Here is a 14569-nt window from a genome sequence, read left to right on the forward strand (position 1 = left end):
TCTGTAATATTGCGCCCTCCCCTTCCATACTCTCCAAAACCATTACGTGACCATTCTCACTGCTTATGCATACGCATTATGTACCCTTTATTCTCTCCACGACCAACCCGACTTTTACTGAAACCTGCCAGCGGCGTTGCCTATTCATATAGACTCTGCGTTTTTCTTAGATTGACAAGGATGGCTGCAACTTCTTTTCTTATCATCTAATCATTTTGTCCGTCGCCCCATCGCAGAATAGATCCAACTTTGTATATTAACGTTAGTATCATTACAGAAAACATACACACATAGGCACGCACAAGTAAACACGTGTACTACTCCTTATATATATATATATATATATATATATATATATATATATATATATATATATAAATATATATATATACACATATGTATATATATATATATGCATATATACATATATATATGTGTATACATATACGTATATAAATACATATATTTGTATATATTTATATATAAGGATCCTTGTGTCTGTTTGTGTCTGAATGTTTGTCTGGATTCTTTTCCTGTGGACTCCGAAAGAGAGGGGGAGGTCGAATTTTTTATGTGTCTGAGAGGGTTCTCAGTTAGGTTTTTATTTATCGTATTGCCTCCGATAAGTATCATAAATCGATAATAAAACAATCTGATTAATGGAGGAACAGTGCGATTTTGACAAAAGTCAACATCCTTATACAGCCTAATATCACAAGACTATTTGGGAAGTTTTATAAGAATCTGGCGTATATTTCGGCGTGTTATTTCTACGTATGCGTAAATATACATCTATATCTTTAACAACGTTATTTTGGGGTTTATACCTGCGTATCGACTTGGATCAGACGGTAACGAATAAGGCTAGAGAGTTACATGTTTAGGGTTCGATTCCAGCTGATAGAACTCAAATCATATTTTTTTAACTTTTAAAATCGCTACTACATATAGGGTACAATACAATATATAGAGTATTGGGTCTATACTTATAAATATGAACTTTGCACAAATTAAAATATCATGTTAATTTTTTTTTTTATTTCGGACTATTAGTCTCATCTTTATTAGTTGTTGTTTTTTTTAAATCTTTTTTTAAATTTTTTTTTTATTGGTTCACAACGTTTCGGCCAACTTCCTCTGGCCTTCGTCAGGTGGTAACCACGACGGATAGGAACTTCGAATCTCCTAACTGCATTCTCAGCCATCACTGCCATCCGTAGTTGTTGTCGTCTCACCACATTTTTGACCAATTACCTCTGGCACGCTTTGGGTGGGATTGAAACCGCTATCTTCAGACAATGTTCATCTGGAACCGTAGAGATTCAACGTCTCTATCAACTGCGCCACGGGCCCCGAAAAAAAAATTAACATATAATGCTCATCTCAAAATAAATTTCCAATTAAGGAATAATATATATTTAAAATATCATATTTGATTATATTTTCCGACGTCTCCACGTCAAGCGGCCACCACTACATATTGAGTGTAATATAATAATCAATAGTGAATTAACTGTATAATAATAGATATTGAATCTACTTGAATTAAAATAGCATATTTAACCGTAACTTACGACCGGGCAACGCTGAACGCATGCTAGTTTACTTTAAAATGCATTTAGAAAAAAAAAACAAAAACAGAAACGATACCCGAGGTGACAATGAATTTAATGATATATAAATCAAGATTACAAAAAAAGCATTAATTACGTATGTCAAATTACGTATGCTTAAAGCAGGAGACAAATATTGCAAAAAAAAATGAATTATGAATTTAAGGAAATAAACAATCAAATTAAAATCGAACGATAAATTATTTTTTAAATGAAATCGATGATTACTAAAAAAAATAAAAATGCAATCAATGAGCATTTTTAAAAACGAATTCAAACGGCAAATAATTTTTCAAAACGAAAAATAATTTTTATGCAAAAACTTTCCCGTCAGTAATAAGAAACTTAAAACATTTTTATAAACCCACACAAATGTTTAATGTCTTATCGTAAAGTCACGATCAAGATTAAAGTTTTGATAAATATTTTCCACATAACATTCTATTAAATTTAAAGTGAGACAAATGGTATCTACTGTATGCAGTAATGGAAATATCCAAAATTACGAAAAAACAAAACAAAACAAAAAAAACATAATAATAAGGTAGAAAATTAATTATTAAAGAAAATAGTTTTCGAGAACAACATAAAATTTTTGCTTGCATAAATAACTAAAGAGCGCATATATTATCAGGGGAGGTAAGTCGTTTTTGAAAACCGAGTTATGTCCCTGTGGTAATCTCACACGTGAAAACAAAGATGGCAGAATAATGTTTTCGTTTAACCATGGAAACACATGTTATATGTAATATTCCAGAAATATTTAATTAATTGTGACATGACAATTAAGTAAATAACAATGCGCATTGTTGAAATTGAAAAAAATAATGAATTGTTTTTTAATGAAAACGTATTTTTTTCGGCTGTCGGATTTCGGTACAATAATGAAGAACAAAAAATTTGCAAACACGTGGAAAACTAAATAAAAATTTCTACTTTTTTTTAACAAAACTGCATTGTTTTAGATTCTTATCAGAGATACAGCAGCGTCCAAAACTAAGGGACACAATTGTAAAACCTAATATTTGTTAAAAATAACAACTGTGAAAAGCTGAAATTCTGACAATTGGCAGTTGTTATCATCCATAAAAACATACAAAAATGTGAATCATTTGCAAAGGATAGAAAAAGAATCATAACAATTATTTATTTTCAAAATAGGAACGTACAAAAGTAAGGGTAAAAATCGAGAAAAACAATGCAAACAGTCAAAAACAATAAAAATACATGTACAATCAATATTTAGTAAATGATCCCTTGCTCTCAATGACAGCTGGACAACTTCGAATACAAAAGCGAATCAGATCTTAACAATCCTCGATACTAATTTTAGACCATTCTCCTTGAAGCTTCACTCACAAAGCCTTCGTTTTAGTGGAATTTCTTTCCATAACTTTCACTCCTAAAGTCTTCCAAAGATTTTCTATTGGACTTTGCGGTTGCCAATCCATAATTTCGAAATCTTGCTTGCTAAGGCTACTCATTACGACATTTGCCTTGTGACATATTGCATTATCTTCCATAAATGTAGTCGTATCGAAACCTGAATTCTGTATGATTGGCACAACATGATCTTTAACAGTGCTTTTATAGATCTGCGCGTTTATACGAGTTTGTAACCGGACAAGAGGCATTGTACCTTGGCTAGAAAACATTCCAAATACTATGACGCTTCCGCCCCCAAACATGACAGTTTTCTTAGTACACATTGCAATTAATCTTTCACCAATACGTCTCTTTACGTTTTTTCCATCATTTCCAAATAAATTAAATTTGCTTTCATCACTGAAAAATACTTTTGCCCAATTTTCATATGTTCAAATTACATACCTGTTTGCAAACTCTAATATCTTCTTCTTATTCTTCGAACTAACAAGTGATTTCTTCCCTGGGGTTCGATTAAACAACCCTATTTCTTGCAGTCGTCTAGAAACAGTCTGTCCTGACACATTAACACATGAGGTTATATTCATAAGCCTTTTAGTTGCCATGCTATAAACAAAAGGATTGTAAAACAAGTTTCAGTTAAAAACTTATGTAAAAACATTTAACTTTAATTCATAATCACGTGTGAATATGTAATTAATTACACATTTAGCAAATACAAACAAAACAGGAAATGTGCATCTTTCGAATTAGTCGGTACCATAGCCGTTTACTTTTCTCTGAGACGTTAGCAAGTCAAGTGATTTTTAGTGTAACGGTTTTCTTTTTATGACGGACGTGACTCAACGCGAGAATAGAGTGTTCATATATATATATATATATATATATATATATATATATATATATATATATATATATATTTGGTATAGTGGAATGGCGGGATCTCTCTCTCTCTCTCTCTCTCTCTCTCACACACACACACATACATGTATATATATATATATATATATATATATTTTGTGTACAGAAGGTTGTTAGTTGAGACAGGTCATTGGTACCGTCGATTTCAAGCCCGATAATAAGGCCCGTTTAAGGTATCCTTATCGAGCTCTCTTCAGCCAATATTCGTCTGAAGAGAGCTCGATAAGGATACCTTAAACGGGCCTTATTATCGGGCTTGAAACCGACGGTACCAATGACCTGTCTCAACTAACAACCTTCTGTACACAAAATATAAGTACGCTCTTAAAATTTGGATTTTCCTTTTAATTGAGCACTCTGCTGGAATTCTTTTTCCAAAAAAACTAATCATATATATATATATATATATATATATATATATATATATATATATATATATATATATATATATATGACGGGACAAATTCTCATATAGATGTTAAAAAACACGTAAGCACTCATCAATCAAATGATAAAATAAGATGGTTACCGTTGCCGGATAATGCTGAGCTTCTGTCGGCATGAGGGACGGACTTCCCGCTGCTCTCGGAAAATAGAAGTATTCATTCATACGTGGTCACTATGACTCCATGTCTGACACGTAGCTTACAACACAATAGACGTCGGCTGGCATACATCAAAGGAAAGAGACAGACATTCGCCGGGTGGAGCCTTTTATGCACGTTCATAAAACTAGGAGTCGAAGTACCCGTATGTAAACAACAAAAAAAAAAAAAAAAAAAAAGAAAAGTAAAATTTGAAAAATCAAACAATCGTACTATTGTTCTTATCTTGAGCGTTGTTTTCACAACCTGCCACCTTCTTCAGGTGTTTCTTGTCGAACTCGGGAATCTTTCTGCTAAACATGGGAAACTTCACGGAATTTCGAACAAAATCAGTAACTTAATCCGCGAGGGTAGGATACTCCCGTTCCATAGACCACAACCAGATAGAACTCTTAAGTAATTTGCAATGATATTCTGAGTAACACGTGCACTAAGGATTGAACCTTCAACATAAAGAAGAGCATCAGTTTCAAATTGAATCTCAGATGTACAATCTAACTACTTATCACTATAGATCACTAATTATTACCTATATATATATATATATATATATATATATATATATATATATATATATATACATATATTTAATGTCATCAAACAAACTCTCTTGTCCGATGAAGAGGTGCTCAAGAAGGCGAGCACATTCAGCATAGAGGCTCGAGTCTTTCGAAACCAGACTCGATGGGCGGGTCACATAGTGAGAATGGAGGATTATAGGATACCTAAGCAATTGTTCTATGGGGAGCTTGAATGTGGCAAACGACCCAATCACAAACCTCGGAAAAGGTACAAAGATGTAGTTAAGGGAAACCTGCGGGCACTCGGCATAGAAATAACAAGGTGGGAAGAGATAGCTGAAGACCGGGAAAGTTGGAGGCGCTACGTCTACGCGGGACGTGAGAATTTTGAGGTTTTGAGAGTTGAGCACGCCACTATAAAGCGAGCCTTACGAAAGCGAGAGGATACAGAGGACTTTAATCTCGACCCCGCGTACTCGTGCGGGATATGCGGCAGGGTGTGCCTGTCAAAGGCAGGCCTCAAGAGTCATGGAACTACGCACGCGGGACATGAACTGGGAGCACGGGAGGGAGGGGGCGGTCACCAACAAGGTTATCCTGCAAAATATGCGGCAAACTGTGCAGGCCGGGTGGGGCTATGTGGAATCATATGCGGACTCACTCACACGCCATCGTATCGTGAGGGTTGGCCGTCTTCTGTAAAGAAGTGGCAGTCGCCATATATATATATATATATATATAAATATATATTATTTTATTTTATATATATATATATATATATATATATATGAACAAATGATTAATAAAACATGTTAAAAAACATCTTGAAAAATAGTTAAAAAACATATTTAATTTTAAAAAGGAAGCACAAGATAAGTCGATAGTCCTTAATCCGCGGAGTTTCGAAGAAATACTCTCCTTCTCATCAGGGGGCAGGAATTAGCAAAATGCAGGATTTTTCATGTAAAAGTATTTAATGAAACCACAAGTAAGTCACAGATTTTACTTGGTTAAAAAAAGGGTGAGGTAAGGGGGATGGGAGATACAAGAAAAAAATGATAAAAAGATTTCACATGAATGGATAGTCCGGTGAAGGGTAAAAAATCCAAGAATGGTAAAATCCAAACACGGTCGAATTAAAAACTTCCAATCCTGCAGGTAAGTTCCAAATGGTCCAAAATGATCCAAAAGGTAGAATTCCTTGGAAAAAATCACAAATGGAATGAAGTCAAAATCATTAAAAGAAAAGTTGAAATGTGCACAGAAAAAGCACTGGAGAGAATATTTAAAAACACGTCTGCCAAGGCCGGAAGAATCAAGTAAATTCATATCTAAATATATATATATATATATATATATATATATATATATATATATATATATGTATGTATGTATGTATGTATGTATGTATGTATGTATGTGTGTGTGTATGCAGTAAAGCTCCTTTAATTTGAATTTCCTCTAAAGTTGGACTTCCTCTCATTTGGACTTCTTCTAAACCTGGACTTTCTTTAAACTTGAACTGTCTCGTCATTGAAATTGTATTAGCATATTTGATGCGGAGTTGCAGTAAAACTGTTTACATGGTTTAGTGAGATATTGCGCAGAAATGTTAATATTGGTACTTTGAAATTAACGTAAATTAGCTATTGATAATTAATTTAAACTAAATGTAATTTATTTTTCAGATTGCTGTATTTAAAATAGTGTAAAACAACCCATCACAATAGCTTGCAACTCTAAACATAGAGATTATAAGATTGGAAGAAGTACACTGTTTTACATCAAAAAGAAAAAGGAGGAAATATGGAAGGCTGCTTCCTTATCTTCAAATTAAAGACATGTCAAAAGAAGTACTCTTCGCAGACCAAAGCAAGTTGAATTCGATCGAATATTGCATGAGTGGTTTGTAGCAAAACGGAATGAAGGTGTAGCAATATCTGGGGCCAAGTTTATTGCTAAAGCAAAATATCTTAAGGAAGAGTTGAATATCGCAGAAGATATGACATTCAGTAAAGGCTGGCTTAGGAGCTTTAAGAGTAGACATAGTATAAGACAATTAACAATGTCAGGCGAACAACGGTCTGCTGATACACACGCAGCATCAAATTATTGTGACAAATTCAAGACGATAATTGCCGATTATGGTTTAACACCAGAGGATGTTTACAACGCTGATGAAAGTGGCGTAAGTTGGAAGTGCTTACCTACAAAAACATTAGCCGGATCCGAGGAGCAGAAAATAAAAGCATCCAAATTAAATAAAGAAAGACTAACAGTGATGGTATGCGCTGGTATGCTTCTGGAACTCACTAATTTAAGCTTCTTATCATCGGCAAATCAAAGTGTCCCCGAGCATTGAAAAGGAGTTTCGCCTTTGCCAGTATCCTATTTTTCTTCACGAAATGGATGGATGAATCAATAGTTGTTTAAAAAAATGTTTTTTGCAAGAATTTGTGCCAGTTGTCCATAGGCGTTTTCTTGAATTAGGTAAACCTGATTCAAAGTGCTTGCTTCTGTTATACAATTGTAGAACACATCCTCCTGAGTCAGAACTAGTGTCATCTTGCGGGAATATTTTTGTGTGCTACTTACCACCTAATGTGACTTCTCTCATCCAACCTATGGATCAAGGGATTATTTGGAACTTAAAATGTTTCTAAAGATGTGATTTCATGATAAATAAGACCGTGAGTATAAGCGATTTTCAGCGCCATTTTATTATAAAAGATGCCATATTTTCTCTCGCAAGTGCATGGAATCAAGTTCGAGCAAGCACATTAACAAAAGCATGGGGTAAATTATGCCCAGTGCCAAAGGCTTCTGAACTGAAAGAATCAGAGAATACATCTGGTCTAGAAAACATTTTTGAAACCAAACCGTTACCGACCAACCATGCTGTTCTTAAATCACTTAATGCAAATGATGTTGAAATGTGGTTGCAACAAGATGAGGAAACTACTGATCAATATCCTGAAGGCAGTAATGGTGATGAAAATAGCGACAGCTCCCATTATCTTGACCCTAATGTAAATAACTAAGAACACTCTGATGAAGCAATATCATGGGACGATGCAGAAAAGTTTATGGAGACGGTTATAAAATATCTAGAAAAAGGTCCTTACTTTAGTGACAACTATGTTTTGCAAGCAATTTCACTCCGAAGAGATATAATCATAAAGGAGCTACAGAACCAAGAAATTGTAGATTTTCGTGATTGCTTACGGAATACAATGGCAACGCCCGAGAGCCCAATCGATGAAAATAGAAACTGCAATGAGACTCATTCAATAAATAAATAAAAAAAAATAAAAAAATGTATTTTACATAAATGTATGATTTCTGTAGATGATAACTTAGGTAATAAATACCTAACAAGTAAGAGTAGATTAAATTTATTTTCAATGTTTTTGTTCCTGGTAATAATATTTAACAATTCTTACTTGCAATATATCGTAAACTCAACTTAATATATACTTGAAGTATCATATAGCAATGAATTTCATTTACTATTTCTTAATTCTAAGAAAATTAAAGTTAACTGCAGTACATTTTTTATCACGAAACTTGAACAGCATCCTCTAATTTGAACGAAGCGGACGTTAAAATTATAGGTGTTATACTGTATATATATATATATATATATATATATATATATATATATATATATATATATATATGATGAAAATAATGGAAATAGTATTCCGACAAAATAGAGAAAATAAAAAGGAACAAACCGTATTATGTGTTCATCAACGTTTCGTCTTTATTTCGAGACTTCCTCTGGATGAATGAGATTAAGAAACCAAAAAATATACCAGTACAAAATATTTGAAAATGTTTCACGTGCACAGTGTGACGCAGTTCTATTTCAAAGAAACGGAAAATTGATGTTGGAAATTCAAAAAGGAAGGGGGGCTGGCGCTGTTAAAGAGAAGGAAGTTTTAGTGACGTCATATAGTCGTTAATTTAATTTAAAATTATGAACGCAAGTTTATATTCTATTTTTTATTTTCTCTCTCTCTCTCTCTCTCTCTCTCTCTCTCTATATATATATATATATATATATATATATATATATATATATATATATATACTAGTAGTTCGGGCCCTATGTACTGTGTTTATGTGCATATGTATATATCTATTAAAAAGTTTAACTCATGTCCATGTAACCTACATCTAAAATTTTAAGTATTCAGACCCAAAAATGAGTTTGGTAGTGTCTCGAAAGGTAAACTCTTTCAACTTTGACCTCGTGGCAGCCAAATTCTCGCGTGAAAACTGATTAAAAAGCTTTATGTAGAATTTCAAATGTTTAGACCCAAAATTGACTGAATAGTTTGCTAGAGACCGCAAAGGTCGAATCTTTTGAATATTGACCCCTTAGCACCCAAATTTTCGGCTAAAAAAGGATTAAAAAAACTTGCCTTATGTTTAATACACTTTATGTAATATTTCAAATGTTTAGAACAAAAATTGGCTGAGTAATTTGGTAGAGACCGCAGAGGTCAATTCTTTTTTTTTTTAAACTTTGGTCCCAATTTTGACCCCTTCACATTTACTGTTTTGGGCTCAAATTAAATTATAATGTTAGATCCATATCCAAGTAACATACATCTAATATTTCAAGTGTTTAAACCCAAAATTGGCGGAGGAGTTTGGTAGAGTTTTTAAATGTTAAATAGTTTAACTTTCACTCATTGACATCAAAATTTCTGGTCGACAACCGATTAAAATGTTTTCCCATATCTTAATACCCCTTATGTGAAATCTCGAGTCTGTAGACTGAAAATTGACAAAGTAATTTGGTAGGAAATGTATGCATACACACCCACAGAGACAATTTCACACACACACACAAACACACACACACACACACACACATATATATATATATATATATATATATATATATAGAGAGAGAGAGAGAGAGAGAGAGAGAAAGAGAGAGAGAAAGAGAGAAAAAGAGAGAGAGAGAGAGAATGAGAGAGGGCAATTTGTCCGTGTGTGTTTGTTTGTGTGTATGTCTCTGTGTGTCAGAGTTTGTTCCCTATGAACTCCGACATGACTGAGCCAGTTTTTTTTTCAAATTTCACCCACAAAAAGTGGCCTGGGAGTGTCTTTAATAAGTTCTATATCGGAATGTTCCTTATAAGTATCAAAAATGGATAACAATCCGATTAAACGAACAGTCCTATTTTTATCAACACCCTTATACAGCTCAACATCACAAGTGCATTTGAGAGGTTTTAGCAACGTAAGAGACTATGAGTGCAGCGTATAAAGATAAACAAAGCTTTTATGATTAGACAGAGTCAGGTTCGAAACGAATGCTTTGTGTTAGAATACAATTGAATTACAATACTTGAGTTTTGTATTGTAAATTATGATTAAAGTCATTATATGAAAATTATTTTACAAAAGTAATAGTAGGTTCTCTACTGTGCAATATAGACTACGGCATATTACGGTCAAAATCCTTGCGTGTAGTCATGTCTTGGTTCACTGTGGATAGTTTGATATCATGAAGAAACACACACACATATACATATATATATACTAGCAGGGGTGCCCGGCGTTGCTCGGGTGTTTGGAGGTGTATGCTGTGCAAAAAAAGCAAAAAAAAAACAAACAAAAAAATTGTTAATTTTTTAAAACTTTGACCCCTATTATGACCCCTTAAAATTTACAGTTTCGGGCTCAAATCACTTTATTAAGTTAGATCCATGTCCAAGGAACCTATAGCTAAAATTTCAAGTGTCTAGACCCAAAATTGTCGGAGGAGTTTGGTAAAGTTCTTAAAGGTCAAATCGTTGAAATTTGACCCCTTAACAGCCAAATTTCTGGCTGACACCCGTCACATCGATTTTCCCAAATCTCAGTACCCGGTATTTCAAATTTCGAGTCTATAGACTAAAAATTGACAGAGTTATTGCGTAGGGAAATGTACACAGACAGACAGACACGTTCACTTATATATATATATATATATATATATATATACTTGTTTATTGTTATATAAACATGGTCACATCCTGCTGCTACAAATAGCCACTTGTTTCAATCAAACAACAGATATCATCAGGCAGCGACTTGACTATTCAAAAGTTCAATGAATAATCTTATAATTTTTATATAATGACTTATTGAATCGTCAAGTCACTGCCTGATGATATCTGTTGTTTGATTGAAACAAGTGGCTATTTGTAGCAGCAGGATGTGACCATGTTTATATAACAATAAACAAGTATTATCAGCTCTTTTTATTGAGCACTATCTAACAACCTCGTTGAATTCATTAGTCAATTACTTTTGAATAAAAAACCCCGAGTATATATATATATATATATATATATATATATATATATATATATATATATATATATATATATATATATATATATAATAATTAAATACCTATCGACACTAGTGTTTCATCCTTTCGGGAATCTTCAGTGCCGGGTGTCACGATTAATACCAGTCGAACGATTCGAACCCCGCATCACGAGACATCTCTGGCTCGATTAGCGGAGACCAAATCCATTCGGCTACCATTAACCGCTATAAATAACGTTGAATTTTAAACCTCTTAATTTTAAATGTCCATTTACGTCAGTGATCTAATCGTTATACGATGATCTACGCATAAGAGCTAAATTGACCGACTTTTAATTCAACTGAAAGTGCTCAACGATAAGAAACGAATTTCTTAAAGGGGCTGTCATAATTATTTTCTACTATAATAATTAAATATATATATATATATATATATATATATATATATATATATATATATATATATATATAGGCTTCCTCCTTTCCCCCCCCCAAAAAAAACGGGCCCCCGTTTCTTAATGTTTTGTCCGAATGAAATGAAATATTGGTCATAACTATTTATTATATTCAAGACATCAAATCAAAACACTAGGTTCTTTGGCCTTTTTTTCTCCGTTCTACAGCATATGTTCTAGATGGCCTTCATTAAGCTTTTTTTTTTTGGGGGGGTCACCCTATATATATATATATATATATATATATATATATATATATAATCTGGTGTTATTGGGGTTAAGTTACCAATGAAGTTTAACAAGGTTAATACAAAAGTGCTCAATACCGGAGTAGAGCAGGGTGTACTTCTTATTTGTTTGTATATAAGCAATAATATGTTGCTACACATTCATGAGCATGTTTCGGTCAGTTAGTTACCTGCGATACAGCTTATATGAAAAGTTTGCAAACTTTGCTTTCGTTTAAGCTGTATCCCCTAAAGAGGTCTAAAGTTACTGGTAACAAGCTGACCGAAACATGTTCATGAATATGTAGCAACATATAACTGCTTATGTAAAAACAAATAAATAGTATATAAATGTAGATTCCATGGACAAAAATTCTTTCTTAGAACAGCACGCCTGTGGATCTCTTCCGATTGCCTGCTTTCCAGCTGACTACAATCTGATTGTCTTCAAGTCCAACGTAAACAAGTTTTTGATGAACCGTCCTCCTAAGTCATCTAATTTACAAAATTCAAACTAAGTAGTGTGTACTACGCTATAATCACATTGACTAATGTATACCAATTAACTCTTATCCTCGGGTGACCTCCGGGCCTTGATAAGTGATGAATCCTCTCTCTCTCTCTGTCTCTGTCTCTGTCTCTCTCTCTCTCTCTCTATATATATATATATATATATATGTATATATATATATATATGGTAATCATTTACTTAAAATGTACTCTGTATATACCAATCGTAATGGATTAAAAAGATTTTCTTATAAATAAGTTTTTTTTTGTAATGACAAAAAGTTTTATAAATTTTGTAAATTTCGAAACAGTTTAAGCTCAGTGAATGCGTTTTTATTGGGTTCTAGGGCAGATATGGTGTAATATAATAAGTCTCCAGGTTCTATATATCAAGTTTTCTCAGTTGGTCATTTATTACTTTTCAAAAGGTATCTATTACAATATTGTTTCGTATTGCGACGAATACAGAAAGAATATTCTACCATTTTTTTTTTCTCGTGGATGTTAAGAAAGCCTATAAGCATTCATCACCCAAACGATAAAATAAGATGGTTACTATTGCCGTATTATGATGACCTTTTGTCGGTTTGAAAGACGGACGTCCCGTTGCTGTCGGAAAATAAAGGCATTCACTCGGACGTGGTCACTGCGACTCCATGTCTCTCGCATAGCTTACAACACAATGGACAACGGCGAACATACATCAAAGAAAAGAGACAGCCATTTGCACGAACGATACGGCGCTTGTCTGCATTGGACAGACAAATAATGGCCACATACAAATTAAACGGGGTTATTTTCGCAGCAGGTGCGTCCAGGAAGATATAGACAAATGAGTATTCGGATTGGCGGACGGAGGGTATCATGTCTGCTCTCGTTAGTTTCAGGTAGCAGCACGAGCGAATAGTTAAGTAGTCTCGTATTATTTTGGACTCTTCGGGTCATTGTACAATCCATGAATCTTGAAATATTTATGTAAGAGTTCTCAGCAACATGTAGAGCATTATATTTATTTAGTGTAAAATTTTATCTGATGATCTTCAACATTTTTTTTAATGAAATGTTCACCAATTATGCTTTGTGTTTAACTACCTTAATGAATGCGTATCGGTAAATACATTAATTAATTAACGTGCATTATTGAGCTTATTTGGACTACTGTTCTCATTTTGCGTGTCATTTTCATAAAGTTTTAGGCGATGTAATATTCGAACTTTTTAAGGCAGGCCTTGTCAAACTCGAAACCTACACAAAATTTCGAACGCAATCCCTTTATTTAATCAATATAGATAGCATGCACTCGTTTTGTCCGGACATGACTGAAAAAAAATGCCATAATAAATTAGCAATTATATTTTCGAGTGTCGCCCGCACTGAGAATTGAGTCTTCCATCTCCAGAATAGTGTAAGTTACAACGGGATGTTACCAACTACTTGATCTATTACAACAAAATAGACTGTAAAAGGAAACGTTATGACAATAAAACTCAAGATGAGAATATTAATTTATTCATTGCGGACTATTATGCTCAGCTGTTTAGTTGTTGTTTCACGACGTTCCGGCCAACTATTCCTCTGGCCTTCGTCAGGTGGTAACCGTGACAGGATAGGAACTCGGAATCTTCTAATTGCATCCTAAGCAATTACTTCTGAGCCCGTGACGCAGTAGATAGAGACGTTGAATCTCTACAGTTCCAGGTGATTATTGTCTGAAGATAACGGTTTCAATCCTACCCAAAGCCGGCCAGAGGCTTACTTGGCCAATAAATGGTGAGATGACAACAACTATGGAAGGCAGTAATTGCCGAGGATGCAGTTAAGGAGATTCAGAGTTCTTATCCCATCGCGGTTACCACCTGATGAAGGTCAGAGGAATAGTTGGTCGAAACGTCGTGAAGCAACAACGAAACAGATGATAATAGTCCGCAATAAATAAATAAATAAATAAATACTCATCTCAGTAATTAATTCCAATTAAATAATATGAGAACA

Source organism: Euprymna scolopes, chromosome 42 (assembly GCF_053919585.1).
Source record: "Euprymna scolopes isolate OS-2025 chromosome 42, ASM5391958v1, whole genome shotgun sequence".
Lineage (NCBI taxonomy): Eukaryota > Metazoa > Mollusca > Cephalopoda > Sepiida > Sepiolidae > Euprymna > Euprymna scolopes.